Raw genomic sequence first — 25,060 nt, forward strand, 5'->3', positions numbered from 1 at the left:
CAAACATGTCCAAAGAATAACAATAGATGGTTTGGTACAAAACCAATGGGTAACTTTATATGTGGAAAATGTTCTATTTGTAAGTTTTTGCATCCGGATCGAAAAACATTTGTTTCTAAAACATCTAAGGAGGTCTTCACAATTGAAGACTTCATTACGTGCAATTCCAGATTTATGGTCTATCTTCTTGAATGTACCTGTGGGCTTTATTATGTTGTAGGACCAAACGTAACCTAAAAATACATATACAAGTGCACATTTGAAATATTAGGAACGGTTTCGAAAAACATAGTGTATCGTGGCATTTCCTATTACATCATCAAAAAGACCCCTCCTTTCTAACTTTTAAAGGCATCAAGCGTGTATCATGCAATAGGAGGGGAGGGGATAGACTTAAGGCTTTATCCGCCCAAGAATCGTTTTGGATCCATAAATTGGATTGTATGGCCCCTAAAGGGTTAAATGAAGACCTAGATGTCTGGGCTTTTTATTAAGTTATTTGTATTATTGTGTATTCTTCAGCTCTCTCACAGCGATATGGTTCCATTGAACAAGCATAGATTTAATATTGTAATTTGTTATTGTGATTAATTCTCCAAATAAAAGTTTTTTTCTTTTGTCTTTTTTCCTTTTTTCAGATTATTAAAGATGCATTGTATTAATCATGTGTATGTATGTTTAATTCGCTATCATGTCTTAGTGACTATTGCGGCACATCTAATTGGCTCCCGGTTTTAATTAACTGACCAATGTGGGAGGATGTTTGTGTATATAGTGCCTCTGGGTAATGACATTGAATTTATCCCTGAAGAAGTAGCACCTCATAGCTACGAAACGCTTAGGATTATTCTTTGATTTTATGGTACCTTTTATGCCTCCTTAATAGCCCTACAAGGTAGTTATTTGGCCAGCACTGTTCTGTGTATTTTATCCCAACGCTACACCGCTCGGGTGTTTACTGTTATAGCCACGCCTTCCGTGTGACGTCACACGGATGCGCGGACACTGAGAGGTGAATCGTCACTGCCAGTCGCCGGCCATCTTGGCCGGGACGCGAACACCTCCCTATGTTCTCCTGCTATCGACGCACTGGCATATTGTTATAGAGATTTTCCTCCACTACACACATAGTGTGTTCAACTCGATCGAGGACTCCTTACATCAGTGCCGCATGCGATATTTGAACTCAGATGACAACGAAGTGCACTCTACACGTGATCTCCAGACGATTTGGATGCTTGTTATAAGCTGCTGTCACCGTGAGAGACCCAGACGATATCTGGAAACTGCAGAGGACTATTCACCAGACGGACCTCCATCCATTGCCCACCCTGATGCCAGCTGTGTGGTAAAATCGTGTATTGTACACGTACATGCAAATGTTCTTTTATATTGATGTACGCAGAATACTTACCTCTTTTTTTATACTAAACACGTTTTTGATATACTTCACCATTTGCGTTTTGCGCTGTTTTTTCTTGTCTTTTATCTGGTAATTGGCCACTGTATAACAATGGAAACTAGGAGTAGTGTTACACTAGGCTACTGGTTAGAACCTGACTGCCTATATCAGAGACATACTTGCATACAGTATGGTCATATGTTTATATCAAATCCTAATTGAAAATTCTCATAGAGCAGGTAGATTGCACTCGTGCTAAGGGACATAGATAAAGTAGCCCCTAATAGCCAGTGCATATATACTGATATACTACCTCAGTGGTCAGTAGTAAACCTCGTGACACATACATTAAAAACGTAATTGCTTTATAGCAAATGTAGGTGCTTACTGACACGCCCAATAATTGGGGTTCGGTAAACTCTAGTGTCAATTGGCGGTGTAAATATTATTTCTAGGGAAAGCATACAGTATATAGAACCCAGTATAATATAGCGTTGTAGCAGGAGACTCGATGAATGTAGAATAGGTGTCACCCATAGAATGCAGTCAAAAATAGACTAAGATGCTATATGAGGATATGTGACACTGTTATTATTGCCAGCAGAGAGATATTGCTACTCTATAGTGTCAGATAGATCATATCCAGGATTAATAACAGCTGTATGCTGTATTAATATGTCAGCAGAGTTTGTTCTCAGGAATTGTTGACAGAGACCACATTCTGACTGTTTCTATATGAAGCATGCCGGCTGTGTATACAAATTCTCAGATGGTGTGGGCTCTCCTTATCAGGGAAGGAGTTAACTCAAGCAAAGCCATTACTGAGAGTGATAGATGTAAGCAAAGCAGAAGAACTTCAGCTGCACACTGTGTTAGCAAGGCCTGCTCTCAGAGATTAATGGTACTGATAACACTCCGACTGCTTCTGTATGAAGCACGCTGGCTGTGTATACAGCTACACTGGTGTGGGCTTTCTTCTGAGGAGAAGGGGAAACTCCAGCAATGCCGTCACTGGCAATGTAAGTGCAGACAGAGCAAAGGAATCACAGCTGCATGCTACGTCTGCAATGTCAGCTCTCAGAGGTTGTTAGGTAAAAGGCACACTCCGGCTATTTCTATATGAAACACGCCGGCTGTGTATACACAATATCTAGTGGTATGAGCTTCCCGTCTGAGGGAGGAGATAGATTCCAACAATGCCATTACTGGGAGTGAAGAGCACATACAAGGCAAGGTGTGCCGCTAGACTGCTGACTGAATAAAACGCTATATTAAATGTTTATCCGTAAAATGATACTGGAAATACATGCTACTCCCTAACTAAAAGTTTAGACGTCATCACCGTGCACCACATGCTGCGCACCGACATACGTTTCCTGTCCTACAATGACTCTTTCTCAAGGTGGCCCCCCAGTTTGCACACCGCTGACCTCAGTATCACTAAGCAATGCGCAGTAGTTCAATGTTCAACATGTGCTAAAACTACTCCTCTGCTTAGATTGTTGATACTTTGGACTAAATTACTTATGCATGGATGGCTAAAATGTAACTTTACAATTCTTGTACTAAGCAGTTATCTTAAGTCAAATCGTTTACATTTAGAGGTACTTTGACACCATACATATGTCTGATATTAGTAATCAGTGAATCTAAGTAAGGGCCATACCCGTAGGACTCTGATAGGGTTCAATTAAGGTAATCAATTACCACCTGTTAGCCTTATGCCGCAGTCTGACCGTCATTTTTATTATTTTTAATATGTTATATTGATTTATTAAACAACCCCCTAATAATCACCTCTCAGTACTTACACTGATTTTATATATATATATATATATATATATATATATATATAGCAACTGTAAATATTCCTGTATATTCATTTGCATGTGAAAAAGGAAACTTATCTAATAGTGGCGCTCTATATAAAAATACTAGCTATACATATAATCGTAGTGATAATAATAATCAAAAGGTGATACTTATGCAAACACATAAAACAGGTGCTGCTATGACCCGGTGAGGATTGCTCTGTCAGTCCTCGTGTTGAGAAGTAGGGATGAATCTCCGGGAAGCGCAGGGATATGTGAAAACAAAAATGTATATAGATAGTGCAATATTGCTGTGACAAATGCTTTATAATTAGCTAGTTTCCCTGTTCTGACTCATATTGTTTTACTTACTGCCTATTTATTTCATATATACCTGTTTTTATGTTTATATTTTTATAATGTTTATTTAAACATTTTTAATATCTATGCATTAGCATTTTTAAAGATACATTTCTGCATTAAATTTTCAACATTGATTGATTGTATTATTTTTTGGACCTCTGCATATGTAAGATGTAGAGGGATTAATTACATGTCTCTTTCTATCTCATGTGTATCCACTCAGTATAATCGTTAACCCAATTAAAATCTAGTTAGCCATTCACCAATGGGAACTAAGTTAGGGGTATATATGCATCCCACACCCATCACAAAGTCACTCCTGATGAAATCGATGAGATGAAACGCGTAGAGTGACGTCTGTACTACTGGCCGGAACCCCTAGAAGCCGATGACATCACTTCCTGTGCAGTTGGAACGCAAACCAGTGACACGCACGCCACGGAAGGAGGGGAACCATATACACCATCTATCCGGCTGCTGAGATCCACTGCGTGTGATCGAAATGCTTTTAAAATTTTGAAATCATGTGAGTGTAATACATTTCACTTACCTTTTATAAATTCTTGGTATACAGTCTGCGCTATGTCCAGTCTTCTTTTCTAAGGTCTCTTGGATTCTATATGGGGCTGAGATTGATTTCCTGAATACAGTGTGACATCAATACTCTGGGAAAGATACCTTTACGTGCCTTTAACCTTCTCACACTTGTGAGTACATCTGCATTAGATCAGCCAATTTATTTAATTTGTCACAGCAATATTGCACTATCTATATACATTTTTGTTTTCACATATCCCTGCGCTTCCCGGAGATTCATCCCCATATTCATTTGCATGTCTTAGACAGGTCTGCAACCCTGTCTTTCACCATTATCACCCAGCAAACAGCACTTCCACTGCAGCAAGGGATTCTGGGAAATGACATGCAAATGACATATATATATATTATTTTTTTATATATATATATATATATATATATATATATATATATATATACATATACATATACATACACACACAGCTCAACCCCATTATAGCGAGGTCCGCTACAATGCGGATCCACTTATAACGTAGTTTAAGTGTGGCTCCCGATTAATAAACAGCTCCAAGGGTTTTTTTTTAATAACATTCAATGCTTTATTGACTTACCCAGCATCTGAAGCTCTCTCCTCTCTCTGCTTCATCAGGCTGCGTCCATGTGCGCGGCTTTCAATTTGACTTTGGAGCACAGAAGAGGGTCACATGACCCTTCTCTAACAAATAACAGCCCAACAGTGAATACATTTGATTTAATACACATGCAGGAATCAAACCCATGACCCTTCAAACCCATGACCCTTCATATGCTGGTAGCAATTCTCTAGGTGCTACACCACATGGTTGGTGTGATGAATCTGACTCTATAAACAAACTTAACATCTATTGGATTGGATTAAAGGATTGGATAAAAGGAGTGTATCTGCATTAGTTTTTCACTCCTTGATAAAGAACAACACGTTCGAAACGCTTAGGAGGTTTTTCCCTGTGCTGTTTTTACTCCATTAAAGATTTTTTTGGTTATTTGGATCCTCTCCTGACTCCAGTTTCTGACGGTGCTCTACTCTTCTCACATCTACCTTGGACTTTACCAGCAGAAGCACGTCATCCCTACAAGGAGGTGTCCGTGAGTCTATAGCTCTTATGGTTTATTATTGCCCCAATGAAATTGATTGTGGTGAGTTTCCTCATTCACTTTTGGTTTTCAGGGACCTATGGCTTTATTTTGCTTCATGGACTAACTCACATTCATTCTATACACCTACCTATGTTTTGGGACTGATTATTCAACTTACAGCTGGGTATTTGAGCATTCTGACAACGCTCTCTACTACAGTAGATACAATTGGTGGTCAGCTAGGGAGAGGGCGGGGCCCAAGAGCCAGAGCTTAGCAGAAGTTTGTTCTCATCGTACAGACGCACATGTACTGTAGAATATTGCTTGAACTGCTGCTTTAATTCCCAGTGACGCGACTTGACGCATGCGCAATATCGGAAATAATAGCATCATTTTTTTTCCCCAGAAAAGAAACTTTCACATCAAGCTGAAAAAGGCAAAAGGAGGAATTTCGATGGACCTCTAATATCGCTTTTTAAAACGTTGCTTGCGCATTGTGAATCTGATTTAAAAATCCAATTAGGCAAAACATTTAGAGTGACAATGCAATATTTATTGATTAGGATAGAATAATTGTGAGCTTTATAGAAAACCTTATACAGTATGCTTGCATGTGTAATTAACTCTGCTAAGAAACCCCAAAAATACAAGTGTATATCTTTTATTCTACTGTATATGTATTATTTATTATTCAATACTTTCAAATGCATATGCGTGTCATCACATTTAGGCGCATGCGTGTATGTCTCATTGGAACCTTGTACAGTATACATGACTGTAATGTAGAATTAAAAAGCTAGTGATTGATTCTAAGAATAGCAAAAATTGTTATGCAAGCCCATGTCAAGAAACAAAACAAAAAAAAGGGGTTTATTTTTTTTTCAGACTTGAAATTAACATTGAATGAGAAGTCACTCGCCAAAGCCCCATATGCGTTTCAACAAGGTTCCAATGAAATATACAAGCATGCGCATAAACTAAAACCAGTATCAAAAGAAGAGCAAGCCTACAGCAGCAAAAGTTGAAAGTATTGATTAATAAATAATACATAAAGAATAAAAGATATACATTTTTATTTTTTGGGTTTCTCAGCAGAGACATACTGTGCACGCATGAGCGAAAAAAATATTTAACATTCGGAAGAAGCGACGTATTTTTGTATTTCTCCTTTTCCCTTTATTATCCTGTTCAAATACAACACTTACTTCGTATAAAATACTTCTTTCCCATGTACACCCCATACAGTATGAACTCGTAACGTTAATCTACAGTTTACAATTACACACACACACACTTGCAGAACTGTACAGCAATAAAAGACAGGTTGAATTGCTATTAGATTTTTAAGACAACTCGCGATCGCCCACTTGAGTTTCTCGACGGTATTGCAGACCGCGCTAAAATGCAATTTTCTGAACCCGATACAAACCCGAGTCAACACGCGTCTTAAGGCGGTATGGTTGTAAGAAATCGCGCCCCATCACATGGGTATTCCGAGGTATACACCACGTGATTTGCTAAAATTATGGCCGCTGCATCTGTATCGACATGTTTTGATGATTTGGTGAGCTACAACCATTGTCTGGTTGTATTTTGCCCCAGTAGATGTACAATTAGGAGTGGAAAATTATTTTTTTCTCTTTCTCTCCACACCCAGTTGGCATGTGTGAACATCAATATCTATTGGGCTTTGAGAAAGTGATTTCTAATATTCTAAGTTTGTGCCCTATTAGGTAATATATGGTATTTCATATATTCACACAGTTGCAATCTCAAGCCTCTACTGCAAGAGTACTTTTGGGGAGTCTATTGACAACTCAAGATGATTATAATAGTATTGCAGTAGTAAAGCAAGATCCAATGTTGCTTGTCTTCTAATGACAACAAGGAGCAAAAATAGAATTTTGAAATAGTAGACAAAGAACATTAGTTTACTAAGAAATTTTCCAAGAAATAATTAACCAGGCAAACCACTAAGTATTAAAAAGAACAAAGTTAAATCTACAGTACTAAACAAGAGAGAACGCAAAGTACAGCCCCAAACATACTGTAGGGGCAGATTCATCAAGCATTATCAAGATTATGGCACACGATCTGGCATGAACTCCAATTGAAGTTCATGGGAGTTCACGCTAGATACGGTGCAATAACCCAAACCAGTACCCGATGACTATGCCTCATAATTCCTCAGTTACTGTATGAAAAGTCCAGTGAAAACAGGAACTGCATGATGCCTTTGATTTTGTAAGTGTTCGAGTCCAGGGTTTTGCTGGAACTTGCCCTTACGTGGCTATGGTGGCCATCTTGGTTCCTGGCAAGCCTCTTCCTGAACTTGGTTATTGGCTGCACCTGTTCTGGGGCTTAAATAGCAGTCGTGACTCCCAGCCCCTGCTTGAGCCCAGTATGTTTCCTATGTGTTCCTGGCCTCCTTGAGTTCTTGTTCCTGAGCCCTCCCTGTTCTTTGAATTCCTTGTTGCCAACCTCAGCCTGTGACCCCGACCACAGCTCCTGTTTGACCTCAGCCTGTACCCGGACTTGCCCTGTTGCTGCCTGCCTTGACTTCTCCCTGGACCACAACTACTCTAACTGGACTCTGCCCCCTTGCTCTGTCGGGTCCGCTTCCTACCTGAGACGAGCACCATTATAGATTATAATGAGTTGAAATAATAGCCTCTAAAAATTATGGTGCTCTGCTCATATTACCTTTTTTTTTGTCATTTGTAGAGGGTGTTGATCGAGTACATGTTAGCATTTGTGCAATAGTTAAGTCTGAACTAATATTCACAAAGGGACAATGACATTAAAAAGAACACGAAATGTTACAAAAAGAAAAACAATCATTTAATTACTATAGAGGATAAATTGTGTCTGCGTTGTCTAAGGCCTCGGCCAGGGTGGCGCTCATGCTGGCCACTCTGAAACACATTGAGGCAATGTGTGTGGCCAGCGTGAGCGAGCGGAATTTTTTTTATCAAAAGTGGCGCTCAAAAATTATATCTATGTATAAACAAGTGTATAAAAATAAAGTGATACTAATACAAACACATATGGATGCTGCTTAACCCAGTGGGGGGTCGTTCTCTCGATCCCGTGGACGTGGAAGGGGTGAAGATCATCGGGAAGTGCAAAACCATGTAAAACAGAAAAAATTCCTGATGGTGCAGTACTGTGATATAATTGTGAATAAATATTCAAGGTGCAGTGTGCTAGGTACTCACAAGTGTATGGTGAGTGATATTCCCATAAAGGTATCTTTGAGGGACAGCCCGTCTGATCGTAGTATAGGTGGGTCTGAGTGAATTGTTAAGTGCTGAGGACCTTAGGTAAATAACACAGAAACGGACATAGTGCAGACTGTATAAAATTCTATTAAAAGGTAAGTGATAATACAATGCACTCACAATGTGTTAAAAGAATACGAGCGTTTACAGTAGATCACACAGATCGGATCTCAGTACAATGAAGCTGTCTCAGTCCCCCCTCCGCCTCGGCGTGCGTGTCACTGGTGCGTCTCACCCAAACCGGAAACCGGAAGTGACGTCATCTGCTCTGGGGGACTCCGATCCTGTAGCAATCTTCACTTCATCAGCATCACTCTACGCGTTTCTCCGTATTGCGGTTTCATCAGGAGTGTAATCTGACAAGTGCTAAGAGGCTATTTATACGCTACGCTAGAGTCCCATAGGCTATGGCTAGGCTAGGAATTGTTTTGAGCTCAAACATCCAAAATGATTCCCAGCTCGAATCCTGCTAGCTTTTCATTTAAAGCCATTGAACAAGTTTTGCCCCACTGGAGGGGGGGCAATAGAGATCTGAATCTAATAAAAAGGGAATCATTTTGAATGTTTGAGCTCAAAACAATTCACCCTCAGGGTTTGAATTTAGAGTTCAACATTAAACCCTTCCTGTGACTCTAACTTGTTTTTCTTCTTTTTCTTAATAGATTTACTGCTACATTACCACTATTAAGTAGTTGCATTTAGCCTAGTGTATCTAGGGGATTATTGTTTATCTTGCTGATAATAGCTTATTTAAATCTATTTTATACCACTTTGATATATTTGTATATTTATATATATATGCATTTTTAATATATGTATGTTATTAAGTTCTTTTTAAACGTTTGAATTAAAATTACATGTCATTTTGGAAGACTCATATATGTTTGATGTGAGTCTTAACTGTTGTTAACCATTCAAGTCTCCTATATCACGCTATCCGATTACCATACTTAATGTATAGCCTATGGGACTCTAGCGTAGCGTATAAATAGCCTCTTAGCACTTGTCAGATTACACTCCTGATGAAACCGCAATACGGAGAAACGCGTAGAGTGATGCTGATGAAGTGAAGATTGCTACAGGATCGGAGTCCCCCAGAGCAGATGACGTCACTTCCGGTTTCCGGTTTGGGTGAGACGCACCAGTGACACACACGCCGAGGCGGAGGGGGGACTGAGACAGCTTCATTGTACTGAGATCCGATCTGTGTGATCTAAACGCTCGTATTCTTTTAACACATTGTGAGTGCATTGTATTATCACTTACCTTTTAATAGAATTTTATACAGTCTGCACTATGTCCGTTTCTGTGTTATTTACCTAAGGTCCTCAGCACTTAACAATTCACTCAGACCCACCTATACTACGATCAGACGGGCTGTCCCTCAAAGATACCTTTATGGGAATATCACTCACCATACACTTGTGAGTACCTAGCACACTGCACCTTGAATATTTATTCACAATTATATCACAGTACTGCACCATCAGGAATTTTTTCTGTTTTACATGGTTTTGCGCTTCCCGATGATCTTCACCCCTTCAGCGTGAGCGAGCGCCTGCGCCCGCTCGGCACTTAGCTGCTTGCAGAGCGAGCAAATTTGACTTTGCTGCTCGCAAGCGCGTCACGTGAGCGGGTCGCCCAAGGAGGGCAAACCAGCTCCGTGAGGTCACGGCCGCGCCCCCAGACGAGCGCGCACCTAGCCGGCCAGGAATCCCCTCGCCCGAGCAGGGTGTACTCGCTCCCTGTCTGGCTGCAGACTAATACACTTTATAGCAGCTATCCCTTCTACACGGGATAATTTTCTTTTTATCATTTATATTTATCTAAATAGGGGAACCTGGAGGAAAACAAATAAAGGAAAGTAATCCCTCTGTTGCGTGCACTCAACCTTAGATAGAACTCATTTTTCTCCAAAAGAGACGAAAATTCATCTCCACTGATATAATTTTTATTAATTTACACAAAAGTATTAAAACCTAATTCAGCAATAGCGTACCAAAATCCTATATGTAAATATGGATACATTGATAAAAAATGCAAAATGTAAAAAATTCAGGTCAAAGGTAGGTAGTCATCATATATTAAACTAGCAAGTATGTTAATCTAACAAAGGGGAGGTGAAGTGATTAATGTAAATGTTATAAATAAAGTGGAAACATAAGGTAAATAAATATTGGGTGTGTATGGTGCTCGTGTACACTCTCATATAATCTGTGTTTAGGACAAAAGGCGTGTATAATATAATATGTATAACCATGTATCCCTTAAAATACTATATATATATATATATATATGGTGCTGATCTGTAGTGACACCTAATTATATAGGGTCACAATGCAATAGTTGTACTTTATAATTGATGAAATTGTTACATCAAGTTGATATGTGTTGCTTGCTGAGAAAATCACTCAAAAATTGCGACACCCCACTCACAGTGTTCCTGACAAACTTTGTGCACAAACTATTAAATGCACATACACGTCGTCAGGTTAGAGCTTGTTGATGTCGCTACTTAATTAAGGCTTTGAAGCTTCCCTATGGGCAGATTGTGTCCAATAATATTGTGTCAAGGCATAAATATATATATTCACACATAGTATACTGTTGCGGCTTTAAAGATGTTCAATTGCCTTTTCAATCATTCTCTGTGATGCAGCTGACATCAAAAACCAACACGTGTGTGTATATACTATATATCATGTGATATAGGGAGCTGTGTTTTCAAGGCTGGCTGGTATTATATATACCTTATCCACTCTTTAAATACCTTTCACATACACTCTCCGTAATCCCTGGATATACACCTCCCTTGATGTTGTCTGCTTGGGCACGTTTGAGCAAGATTCTAGCTATAAGTGGGTTCCTTCACGGTCCACATCAGTTTTAACTAGATAGGAAATACAAAGTATTGCGTGGCAACATGACTTGCAACCTTTGTTGCAGTCACGCTACAGAACAGATGACAATGATGTCATCATCACCCGACGCGCGCGTTTCATTCCCTTGAGGAACTTCATCGGGGAAAACCTATTGTTTCTCATAAGCTCTGGTTTAGGAGAAAAAGAGGAATGGGTTTTTTTTCGGTTTGAAAGGATACTTCAAGATGCTTAACTTTAGAATCTTAAAACGTAAAGTTTACTGGAAAAGAAATCCAGTCGGGGAGAAAAAATATAGCCACTGTGTACACCTTGCTCAAAAGAAAGGTTAATGAGGAGATGACTTTGCAACGTTTTAATTCAGCTTTTGAGGTAACACATCAGAGAGAAAAAAAACGTTTCCTATATCTCGGCAACTTGGGTTCAGATAAAGTATGTATTCCTGGGTTAGCTTTTTTTCTGATAAGCTAATACAAAAGGGACTTCTGCTTTAAGAAAATGATGAATGTTTTTATATAAAAAAAAACCTTCCTATACATTTGCACAGTCATAAAAAAAAGGAGGAACTGTAGTAAAAGAACAGAATTGCATTAGTATAATGGAAACTAGATACATTTGCCTTCCTGTCATATTAATGTAGTACAGTAGTACAGTAATGAATTTATTTTCTAACAGTTTAAGACTAGAAGTAGGCCAATTATTAGCTGAAATTCGAATTTGCCAGGTCCTTTCAGCTGCAGATATCTACGAATCAGCCGAAAAAAAATGCTTATTCGCCGGCTGCCACTTTTTGCAAAAGACCTGAGGCACCTTATGAGCAAAGGGGGTACTGTCAGACCCAAGAGGATCAGAACCCACAACCTGTGCTATTTTTGGCAGTAGCTCTAGCAGTGACCTGAACCAGCTCCTTGATAACTCCATTGTCACAGCGTACATTTGCGCTCTATTGCTCGCAGCTGTAGCTAATCATACTTATGGACAGTATGCACCCTGGCTTCCTTCCTATACTTTGCATATCCAATTAGCATATCTCCCAGGTATCTCAGGTGTGCTCCTATTGGTGCACAAGGCACATTGAACTGGCAACCAGGAAGTGGAAGTGGTCTGCTTGTAAAGGAAGACAGGAGAGTGTCCACGAGTATGATTAGCTACAGGTGTGAACAGCAGAGCTAGGGTGACCAGATTTTTAAAATGAAAAGGTGGGGCACATCAAAAATGAAATTATAAAACACATCACTAAGAAATAAATATTATAAGGGTATTTTTCTAATAGCATCCCCATTTATGCTGTATTATTCACTCCCCCCTACCTCTTCCACCCCCAATTCTCTCCCTTCCCCCCATTATCTCTCTCCCTTCCACCCCTCATTCTCTCTCTCCCTCAATCCCACCCCCATGCTCCCATATCTCTCCCTTTCCCCCACCCAATCTCTCTCGTTCCCCCACCCATTCTCTGTCTCCCTTTCCCCACCCATTCTCTCTCTCCCTTCCCTCCCACCCCCCATTCTCTCTCCCTTCCCCGCTCTCCGCTTTTTTCTCCACCTATCCTCATTTTCTCTCCCTCCCCCTCTCCCTATCCCCATTCTCTCTCCCTCCCCCCATTCTCTCTTTCCCCCACCCATTCTCTCTTTCCCCCACCAATTTTCCTTCTCCCTTTCCCCACCAATTCTCCCTCTCCCCTACCCATTCTACCTTTCCCCCACCCATTCTCTCTCTCCCTCCCCCCATTCTCTCTCTCCCTTCCCCCACCCATTCCCTTTCCCCCCATTCTCTCTCTACTTCCCCCAATTCCCTTCCCCCCACTCTCTCTACCCCCCACCCCATTCTCTCTTTCCCCCACCCATTCTCCCTCTCCCCCACCTATTCTCCTTTTCCCTTTCCCCACCCATTCTCTTTCCCCCACCCACTCTCTCTCCCTTCCTTCCTCCCCATTCCTTCTCTCCACCCCCCCTCTCTCCCTCCCGCCCTTCCCCCCACTTTTTGTCCCTCGTCCCACTCTTTCCCACCCCCCCACTTGTTGTCCCTCCACCTACTCTCTTTCCCTCCCCCCACTCTCTATCACTCCCCCATTCTCTCCCCTCGCCTCCCCCCCATTCTCTCTCCCGTCCCCCATTCTCTCTCCCGGCTCCTCATTATCTCTCCTCACCCCCTCCATTCTATCCCTCCCCTCTCCATTCTCTCCCTCTCCTCCCCCATTCCCTCTCATCCACATTCAATATCCTTCATCCCCTCCATTCTCTCCCTCCCTTTGATCCCCCCCCATTCTCTTTACCCTTGATCCCCCATTCTCTCTCTCCACCCACCATTCTCTCTTCGCCCCCACTATTCTCTCTCACCACCCTTGCCATACTCTCAATCCCGTCCCCCACCCTTGTCATTCTCTCTCTCCCTTCCCCCACCCATTCTCTCTCCATCCCCCCCCTTCTCTCCCTTCCCCGTACCTGTATTTTTCTCTCCCTATCCCCATTCTCTCTAATTTCCCCCCACTCTCTCCCTATTCCCATTCTCTCTCCCCCCATTCTCGTTATCCCCTCCCCTCATTCTCTCTCTCTCCCTCCCCCATTCTCTCTCCCTTCCCCCCGCATTCTCTCTCTCCCTTACCCTCACCCCACCCATTGTCTCTCTCCCTTTCCCACACCCATTCTCCCTTTCCCCCACCCATTCTCCCTTCCCCCCACCCATTCCCTATCTCCTTACCCCTCTCCCCCTGTTCTCTCTCTCCCTTCCCCCCAAACTATGTTCTCTCTCTCCCTTCCCACCCCCCATTCTCTCTCTCCATTCCCCCCTCCCCCATTCTTTCTCTCTCTATCCCCATTATTTCTCCCCCCACTCTCTCCCTATACCCATTTTCTCTCCTTCCCCCTCATTCTCCCCCTCATTCTGTCCCTCTCCCCCTCCATTCTCCCCATCCATTCTCTCCCCCTACCCAAATTCTCTCTCCCCTCCCCCATTCAGTCTCCACCCATCCCTTCCCCCCATTCTCTCCCTTCCACTCTCCCCATTCTCTCTCTCCCCTCGATACCCCAATTCTCTCTCCCCCCCGTGCCATTCCCTCTCCCTCCACCATTCTCTCTCTCCCCCTATGCCCTTGCCATTCTCTCTCTCCCCCCTCCCCCGGGACTGACTGGTGGATTTTTAGATGGGAGGAAAGTGAATTCTCTCAGCCCTGATATTAGGGGGCCACTGGTCCCCACACATAGAGGTGTAGCTGACATTATTGCAGCCGTTATCACACAGTAATGGATACAACGTGCATAAACACAAGCACACGTCTGATACGTCCACCACATACAAATAAAAACCACACAATTTTCACATGCACACTTTGACATAGCCCCAGGATAGCGGGCAGCTTTCTGTCTGAGTCATAGCATTTAATTACTAGAACAGGTATTTAATTTATTTAGAGCGGAGAGGGTTGCTTTTTCACTCTCTCTGTTTGCCACAACACACAATGTATTTCCCAGAAACACACAAACACATTTACTGAAAACTAAAAACACACACTTTTTGGTAATTTCCACTGATTTGTTTTAGAATAACCGTCGGCACTACAGTACACAACCACTGACCTATACAACACTCAGACAGATCAGCACATACACACAGCCACTGACCATCACCTACATACACACAAACTGACCATCACATACATACACAGAGACTGACCATCATATGCATACACACACATATGCTGACCATCACATACATACACACAGACCATACACACAGACTAAAGATGTGGTTTGTAGGTGGTCACTGCAATTGGAACTCAGCCAAGGGGATAAATAAAATCAGCTTTATTGAACTTGAATGCTGCACATCACAGAGAACACCTCTGACGCGTTTCGTTCCGTGGTGGAACTTTATCAAAGAGTAAAAGATCTCTCAACACTGATGTATTTTATGTACAGGTCTTCTCCCATGATTGGTTAAAACATAATTGCAAACAGGAGATGGCAATCAATTAATTATGCTAATAGACCATGGGAGGACTCAACAGAAACATCAGTGTCTGGATTGGACAAACAACAATAATTATGAAATGTGAACAATTCAAAACCAAACATATAAGTTAAAAACAAGAGCAAGTGATAAGCAGCATCAATGATATAAATGTATATCATATGTGTAAAAACAGGGGAGGAAAAGAAAACATAGAATTGTAACCAAATGGAAAAGAACAAAAACTATTTACTGGATATAACATAATTGATTCATTGGTAATATGTAGAACTAAAGATATAAATATAACTACATAACATCAGTATTTACAAACCAATATAGGTATAAGGACCTATGATTATTCAATACTTGGAAGAATATATCCATAACTCTTGTAAGAAAATCAGAGGCTATAGACAAATATATAACATATAAGTTAACCCTTAAGAGGTAGTATAAGATGTATCAAGAGACACACTCCCAAGACTCTCCACATTGTTAACCCTGAAGGAAGTGTTTTAACTCCCAGTCAAGGTTAATCCCATGGGGATGGAGAGTGTTGAGAGTGTATATCCAATACATCTCTTGTTTATTAAGTATATTTTCCCTGTTCCCGCCTCTAGGGTGACATGGTATATGTTCTATAGCTTTAAAGGAGAAATTGTTGATACTGCCTTCAGAACATGATGTAAAGTGTCTAGGCACAGGGTGATTTAAATCTCTCTTTTTAATCAACCGTACATGCTCGGCAATTCTAACTTTAAGGGGTCTTGTAGTGCGACCCACATAGAGAATTAAATGTGCTAATGAACATGGGACTATTCGCACTATTAGAGAATGATAGCAAATCTCTCTCTCTTTTCGATTGAAAATTTTTACTTTTTTTTACAAATAAGAGTGCCTCTATCCATAGCATCTGCCTTGTTGAATGCTGTAGCAATATCTTTTGCAGAGTAACCCCTTGCTAAAAATCTGTCAGACATCTCTTTTGCCCGAGACAGGAAAACATCATTATCAGAGCAAAGTCTTTTTAACCTGACAAATTGAGCCCCTGGAATGTTTTTAATCAGAGAGCGTGGATGACAACTTTGTGCGCTAAGAAGCATATTTCTGGAGTTCTGCTTCCTGTAGATGTCTGTCTGTATGTTCATATCATTGTCAACATACAGGAATAAATCTAAAAAGTGGATATGATTAATGTTGTGTTGTGTTCAAAAGTAAACTTTAGGTTATAATTATTGGTGCTAAGATAATCAATAAAAGAAAAAAGTGAATTTTCATCCCCATTCCAAATGAAGATCAAATCGTCAATATATCTCCCAAAGTAAACAATATTTTGACGAAATGAATTGTGACTGTGATAAATGAATTGTGATTCCCAAAAGCCCATAAATAAATTCGCGTACGAGGGTGCAAAACTCATGCCCATAGCAGTGCCTAATATCTGTAAATAAAAGTGCGAGTCGAATAAAAAATAATTGTGCGTGAGTAAAAAGGATATGGATTCTAATAAAAAAGTGCAATGTGAAATAGATAAAGTGGATAAATCATGAAAGTATTTGGTGGCAGCAAGACCATGCTGGTGTTCAATAATGGAATACAGGGAGGTCACATCCATAGTGACCCACCTGTATTCCTTGTGCCATGTGAGCTCCTGTATGCTGGCAATGAAATCAGTTGTGTCCCTAATAAAGGACGGTAACTGGAATACCAGGGGTTGTAAAAACCTGTCCACATACCGCGATAACCCATCTCCCAAAGATCCAATGCTCGCAACTATAGGACGACCAGGAGGGTCGACCAGCGATTTATGGATCTTTGGGAGATGGTGAAATATCGGAATCACGGGATGTGGACAGGAAAGAAAATCAAACTCTTTTTTGTTGATAACATTTAGAATTTTGCCCATGTCTAATAACTCTAACAATTCAAGGTGATACTTGGATGTAGGATTGCTTTTAAGAAGCCTATAAGTAGTGTTATCTTTCAATTGTCTCATAGCTTCACAATGATATTGGTTTGTAGACATGATAACTAGAGCACCGCCCTTATCTGCATTCCTAAGAACTATGTCATGATCTTTTTTAATACAAGCAATTTCTTGGATTTCAGTGTATGTAAGATTTCCTTTTGTAATGTTGGAACTTGAAAACCCTTTTGCTAGTATACGTAAATCACGTTCAACCAAGTGTTCGAATGTAGTAATAGATGGACCTCTATTGAAACTAGGACAGAATAAAGACTTTGGACGATAACCAGAGTCCTCATGACCAAAAAATGATTGAGTATGTGTCATGAGGGGTTCGCCTTGTAGTTCCAATAAAGAGTCCATATCGGAAAGCACACAGTTTTCCTGAAAATTCAAAGTCTGTATGTCCTTGATGGTAGGAGGACTAACTCCTCTGGTGGAACCCTCCAAGATATTGGTATTTTCCAAACCATTCTTAGCAGCAAACATCTTCTTTAAAGTTACTTTTCGTGTGAATTTTTGTAAGTCTATTACAGTTTCAAACAGTTGGAAGTTTTGGCTCGGCGCAAATCCCAAGCCTTTATTGAGGAGAGACAGTTGGTCTAGGGTTAAATCAACACCAGATAAATTGATAACATTGTCGGGTACCCCTAATCGTATTTCTTCCGTTTGGTTCTCCCTCTTCCCCCCTCGTTTCCTCTTGGATCTACGCGTTCTCCCTGACTTTTTGTACCCGTCTCTAAAAAAGCCGTAGAGGGTTGCCCAGAGGATCTACTAGCTTTGGATGAAGAACAAGATGGTATGGCATTGCTCTCATAATTGGTAACCTCACGGTCTCTAGACTGTTCTCTAGGTCTGTCAAAAGATACAGAATGAAATCTAGGTTCTGGGTCTGAATAGTCAGATTCAAAACTAGATGTTTCAACACGTTTATTTTTGAGAATAGACTTATTAGGAGGATTAGCAGTCTATCTCTTAGGATTTTGTTTCTTGCCCTTAGGGGTACTGGAGCCCATGAATTCCCAGACTACAACCGTTTTTTGCCAGCAATAAACTTGATTTTTTGTGTAATCAACACGATCTGTTTCAAATTTTTGTTGTTTCTTTTCACTAATAATGTTTTCAGATATTTCAATATTAGATGATAATGTTTTATCGTTCTTAATAAATTGCTCCCTTTTGCTGAATGGTTGCAATTTAATCTGAAAGATATTTATATCCGTCATTAGAATAGATTTTTCTTTTGTTTTTTTGCTGGATGATGAGCTCCATCAACTTTTTAGAACAAGAATCAAGGGCCTCCACCCAATCTAATTCAAATTGTTTGCTCATGAAACCAAAAGATGGTACTTTCTTAATACGTAGACCCCTAGGGATACGATTACATGTAATATAATTCTCAAGCGAGGTTATATCCCACCAAAGTCTGATATTTTCAACTAAAAGTTTTTCAAGCTTGACAAAATGGTGGGTCAAATCAGAAGGTTCATCACAAATAACCTCTGAAACCCCATCAAATGAATGGGTTGCTTTTCTCAATCTTTTAGTGTCATCTCTACAAGTATGAACATAGGTACTATATTCATTCTCTGATAAAACATTGTCTTCTCCACTGGATTCTTCCATAATAAAAAATAGAAAGACAATAATCCAAAGCAATATAATGAAACAATAAGTGTATTGGCTGAGTTCCTATGAAGTATGAGTCAGAATGTGCATAAGTCCTGAACAAATATATGCATTCCGGAACGAAACGCGTCAGAGGTGTTCTCTGTGATGTGCAGCATTCAAGTTCAATAAAGCTGATTTTATTTATCCCCTTGGCTGAGTTCCAATTGCAGTGACCACCTACAAACCACATCTTTTTTCTATCCATTTGCGTGGAGCACGCAGGCAACTATCCAGAGCAGGGAGCTGGCTTCAACCCTCCCCTTCCGACGAGTGCGTCTGGTCCCGCCCTCCGCTCCTTTCCTTGGGACATCCAGGAGCGCTGGAACGCAACGCACGCTACTATCATCCCCAGCATTTTTGTCGGCCCTCGGGGATGACGTCACACACCAGCGCGGCGCTCGATCAGCTGAGACCGGCCTGGCACAGGCAGTGAAGACACCGGGTCGGGTAAGGGCAGCAGGCGATAGCAGCGTGAGTACACGAGAGGGGTATCCTATGGTTGCCTCTCATCTTGTCTCTAACTCTCTCCTGTGTACTAGCCCCCCACCTAGGTTTAAGTCTGTTATCCCGTGGTATATAACTTTCATCCGTTTCATTCAACAAAGGGTTTTAATACCTGTTTTGTTGCCCATTCCTTATTGCATGTGTCAGAGACTGTTCTATTTTCTTACATATACACCAAGTTTAACCAGTGGGTTTTTTAGAGCACCGGATACTGTGGGGTTCACTCTCCTATATACCACAAATTGACTCTATTTAGTCCTGGTAGCTCATACCCACATGGATACATATTGAAAAGATTTTATTTGCTATTCCCCTCCTGGAGGAACTGGTGTTTCTATATGCATATATTTGTTCAGGACTTATGCACATTCTGACTCATATTTCATAGGAACTCAGCCAATACACTTATTGTTTCATTATATTGCTTTGGATTATTATCTTTCTATTTTTTATTATGGAAGAATCCAGTGGAGAAGACAATGTTTTATCAGAGAATGAATACAGTACCTATGTTCATACTTGTAGAGATGACACTAAAAGATTGAGAAAAGCAACCCATTCATTTGATGGGGTTTCAGAGGTTATTTGTGATGAACCTTCTGATTTGACCCACCATTTTGTCAAGCTTGAAAAACTTTTAGTTGAAAATATCAGACTTTGGTGGGATATAACCTTGCTTGAGAATTATATTACATGTAATCGTATCCCTAGGGGTCTACGTATTAAGAAAGTACCATCTTTTGGTTTCATGAGCAAACAATTTGAATTAGATTGGGTGGAGGCCCTTGATTCTTGTTCTAAAAAGTTGATGGAGCTCATCATCCAGCAAAAAACAAAAGAAAAATCTATTCTAATGCAGATATAAATATCCTTCAGATTAAATTGCAACCATTCAGCAAAAGGGAGCAATTTATTAAGAACGATAAAACATTATCATCTAATATTGAAATATCTGAAAACATTATTAGTGAAAAGAAACAACAAAAATTTGAAAGAGATCGTGTTGATTACACAAAAATTCAAGTTTATTGCTGGCAAAAACCGGTTGTAGTCCGGGAATTCATGGGCTCCAGTACGCCTAAGGGCAAGAAACAAAATCCTAAGAGATGGACTGCTAATCCTCCTAATAAGTCTATTCTCAAAAATAAACGTGTTGAAACATCTAGTTTTGAATCTGACTATTCAGACCCAGAACCTAGATTTCATTCTGTATCTTTTGTCAGACCTAGAGAACAGTCTAGAGACCGTGAGGTTACCAATTATGAGAGCAATGCCATACCATCTTGTTCTTCATGCAAAGCTAGTAGATCCTCTGGGCAACCCTCTTCGGCTTTTTCAGAGACGGGTACAAAAAGTCGGGGAGAACGCGTAGATCCAAGAGGAAACGAGGGGGGAAGAGGGAGAACCAAACGGAAGAAATACGATTAGGGGTACCCGACAATGTTATCAATTTATCCGGTGTTGATTTAACCCTAGTCCAACTGTCTCTCCTCAATAAAGGCTTGGGATTTGCGCCGAGCCAGAACTTCCAACTGTTTGAAACTGTAATAGACTTACAAAAATTCACACGAAAATTAACTTTAAAGAAGATGTTTGCTGCTAAGAATGGTTTGGAAAATACCAATATCTTGGAGGGTTCCACCAGAGGAGCTAGTCCTCCTACCATCAAGGTCATACAGACTTTGAATTTTCAGGAAAACTGTGTGCTTTCCGATATGGACTCTTTATTGGAACTACAAGGCGAACCCCTCATGACACATACTCAATCATTTTTTGGTCATGAGGACTCTGGTTATCGTCCAAAGTCTTTATTCTGTCCTAGTTTCAATAGAGGTCCATCTATTACTACATTCGAACACTTGGTTGAACGTGATTTACGTATACTAGCAAAAGGGTTTTCAAGTTCCAACATTACAAAAGGAAATCTTACATACACTGAAATCCAAGAAATTGCTTGTATTAAAAAAGATCATGACATAGTTCTTAGGAATGCAGATAAGGGCGGTGCTCTTGTTATCATGTCTACAAACCAATATCATTGTGAAGCTATGAGACAATTGAAAGATAACACTACTTATAGGCTTCTTAAAAGCAATCCTACATCCAAGTATCACCTTGAATTGTTAGAGTTATTAGACATGGGCAAAATTCTAAATGTTATCAACAAAAAAGAGTTTGATTTTCTTTCCTGTCCACATCCCGTGATTCCGATATTTCACCATCTCCCAAAGATCCATAAATCGCTGGTCGACCCTCCTGGTCGTCCTATAGTTGCGAGCATTGGATCTTTGGGAGATGGGTTATCGCGGTATGTGGACAGGTTTTTACAACCCCTGGTATTCCAGTTACCGTCCTTTATTAGGGACACAACTGATTTCATTGCCAGCATACAGGAGCTCACATGGCACAAGGAATACAGGTGGGTCACTATGGATGTGACCTCCCTGTATTCCATTATTGAACACCAGCATGGTCTTGCTGCCACCAAATACTTTCTTGATTTATCCACTTTATCTATTTCACATTGCACTTTTTTAATAGAATCCATATCCTTTTTACTCACGCACAATTATTTTTTATTCGACTCGCACTTTTATTTACAGATATTAGGCACTGCTATGGGCACGAGTTTTGCACCCTCGTACGCGAATTTATTTATGGGCTTTTGGGAATCACAATTCATTTATCACAGTCACAATTCATTTCGTCAAAATATTGTTTACTTTGGGAGATATATTGACGATTTGATCTTCATTTGGAATGGGGATGAAAATTCACTTTTTTCTTTTATTGATTATCTTAGCACCAATAATTATAACCTAAAGTTTACTTTTGAACACAACATTAATCATATCCACTTTTTAGATTTATTCCTGTATGTTGACAATGATATGAACATACAGACAGACATCTACAGGAAGCAGAACTCCAGAAATACGCTTCTTAGCGCACAAAGTTGTCATCCACGCTCTCTGATTAAAAACATGCCACGGGCTCTAATAGTGCGAATAGTCCCATGTTCATTAGCACATTTAATTCTCAGTCGCAACAAATTTGTAATATCATTGCCAAGCATTGGCACACATTGTTGTTGGACAAGGATATTCGCAGTATTGTGGAGAGTGGTCCTAGATTCTCCTACCGTAAAGCTAAAACCTTGGCCTTTCACTTGTCTCCTAGTATGTTTGACTCTAAGTCTAACTTTTCTAATGTCAAAAGCATTCCAAAAGGATTTTTCAAATGCGGCAAATGCTCTATGTGTCAGTATGCAGTCCAAACTAGATACATTTTATATAATGCAGACCACAACAAATATTATCTCAAGACTTTCCTCAATTGTAACATTAGTTTTGTCATTTATGTCCTGCAGTGTGGCTGTGGACATAAGTATGTGGGTCGCACTACAAGACCCCTTAAAGTTAGAATTGCCGAGCATGTACGGTTGATTAAAAAGAGAGATTTAAATCACCCTGTGCCTCGACACTTTACATCATGTTCTGAAGGCAGTATCAACAATTTCTCTTTTAAAGCTATAGAACATATACCATGTAACCCTAGAGGCGGGAACAGGGAAAATATACTTAATAAACAAGAGATGTATTGGATATACACTCTCAACACTCTCCATCCCCATGGGATTAACCTTGACTGGGAGTTAAAACACTTCCTTCAGGGTTAACAATGTGGAGAGTCTTGGGAGTGTGTCTCTTGATACATCTTATACTACCTCTTAAGGGTTAACTTATATGTTATATATTTGTCTATAGCCTCTGGTTTTCTTACAAGAGTTATGGATATATTCTTACAAGTATTGAATAATCATAGGTCCTTATACCTATATTGGTTTGTAAATACTGATGTTATGTAGTTATATTTATATTTTTAGTTCTACATATTACCAATGAATCAATTATGTTATATCCAGTAAATAGTTTTTGTTCTTTTCCATTTGGTTACAATTCTATGTTTTCTTTTCCTCCCCTGTTTTTACACATATGATATACATTTATATCATTGATGCTGCTTATCACTTGCTCTTGTTTTTAACTTATATGTTTGGTTTTGAATTGTTCACATTTCATGATTATTGTTGTTTGTCCAATCCAGACACTGATGTTTCTGTTGAGTCCTCCCATGGTCTATTAGCATAATTAATTGATTGCCATCTCCTGTTTGCAATTATGTTTTAACCAATCATGGGAGAAGACCTGTACATAAAAGACATCATTGTTGAGAGATCTTTTACTCTTTGATAAAGTTCCACCACGGAACGAAACGCGTCAGAGGTGTTCTCTGTGATGTGCAGCATTCAAGTTCAATAAAGCTGATTTTATTTATCCCCTTGGCTGAGTTCCAATTGCAGTGACCACCTACAAACCACATCTTTATTCTATCCATTTGCGTGGAGCACGCAGGCAACTATCCAGAGCAGGGAGCTGGCTTCAACCCTCCCCTTCCGATGAGTGCGTCTGGTCCCGCCCTCCGCTCCTTTCCTTGGGACATCCAGGAGCGCTGGAACGCAACGCACGCTACTATCATCCCCAGCATTTCTGTCGGCCCTCGGGGATGACGTCACACACCAGCGCGGCACTCGATCAGCTGAGACCGGCCAGGCATGGGCAGTGAAGACACCGGGTCGGGTAAGGGCAGCAGGTGATAGCAGCGTGAGTACACGAGAGGGCTATCCTATGGTTGCCTCTCATCTTGTCTCTAACTATCTCCTGTGTACTAGCCCCCCACCTAGGTTTAAGTCTGTTATCCCGTGGTATATGACTTTCATCCGTTTCATTCAACAAAGGGTTTTAATGCCTGTTTAGTTGCCCATTCCTTATTGCATGTGTCAGAGACTGTTCTATTTTCTTACATATACACCAAGTTTAACCAGTGGGTTTTTTAGAGCACCGGATACTGCGGGGTTCACTCTCCCATATACCACATACTGACCATCACATACATACACAAAGACTGACCATCACATAGATACACAGACTGACCATCACATACATACACAAAGACTGACCATCACATACATACACAAAGACTGACCATCACATACATACACACAGACTGACCATCACATACATACACACAGACTGACCATCACATACATACACACAGATTGACCATCACATACATACACACAGACTGACCATCACATACATACACACAGACTGACCTAGAGGAACCATTTGGAACAGGAGGCGCTGCGAGGCATGCTTACAGGCACAGCAGCACCATTCATGCTGTTTCTGGCCCAGTCCTTGACGTTGCTGGCCCCATCCCCTCTTTCTCTGCAGCAGAAACTGGGACATTTGAAAGCTTTTAAACTAACTGTTGGGTCACGGGACATGTGCAGCAAATCCGGGACTCTTCCGGCTAAACTGGGACATTCGGTCACCCTAAGTAAAGCTCAAAAGAATGCTGCGACAGTGGAGCTATCAGCAGCTAATTTAGCTCACTCCTTGAGCTGCGACCCTGAATAGCAGAGGTTGTGGCGTCTAATCCTGTTGGGCCTCACAGTATTCTCTACTTGCAAGGCGTCTAAGGACCTGGCTTATCAGCATAGGCCTTGTGGGAATCTT

At 40.6% G+C, this 25,060-nt stretch overlaps 1 protein-coding gene across 7 annotated transcripts in view; it reads right to left on the reverse strand.

Annotated features, from left to right (window-relative positions):
- The window catches only part of B4GALNT1 (beta-1,4-N-acetyl-galactosaminyltransferase 1), a 278,757-nt gene that overhangs the window by 67,102 nt on the left and 186,595 nt on the right, over positions 1 to 25,060 (reverse strand). The gene's annotated exons all lie outside the window — the stretch shown is intronic.

This window comes from Ascaphus truei, chromosome 3 (assembly GCF_040206685.1).
Source record: "Ascaphus truei isolate aAscTru1 chromosome 3, aAscTru1.hap1, whole genome shotgun sequence".
NCBI lineage: Eukaryota > Metazoa > Chordata > Amphibia > Anura > Ascaphidae > Ascaphus > Ascaphus truei.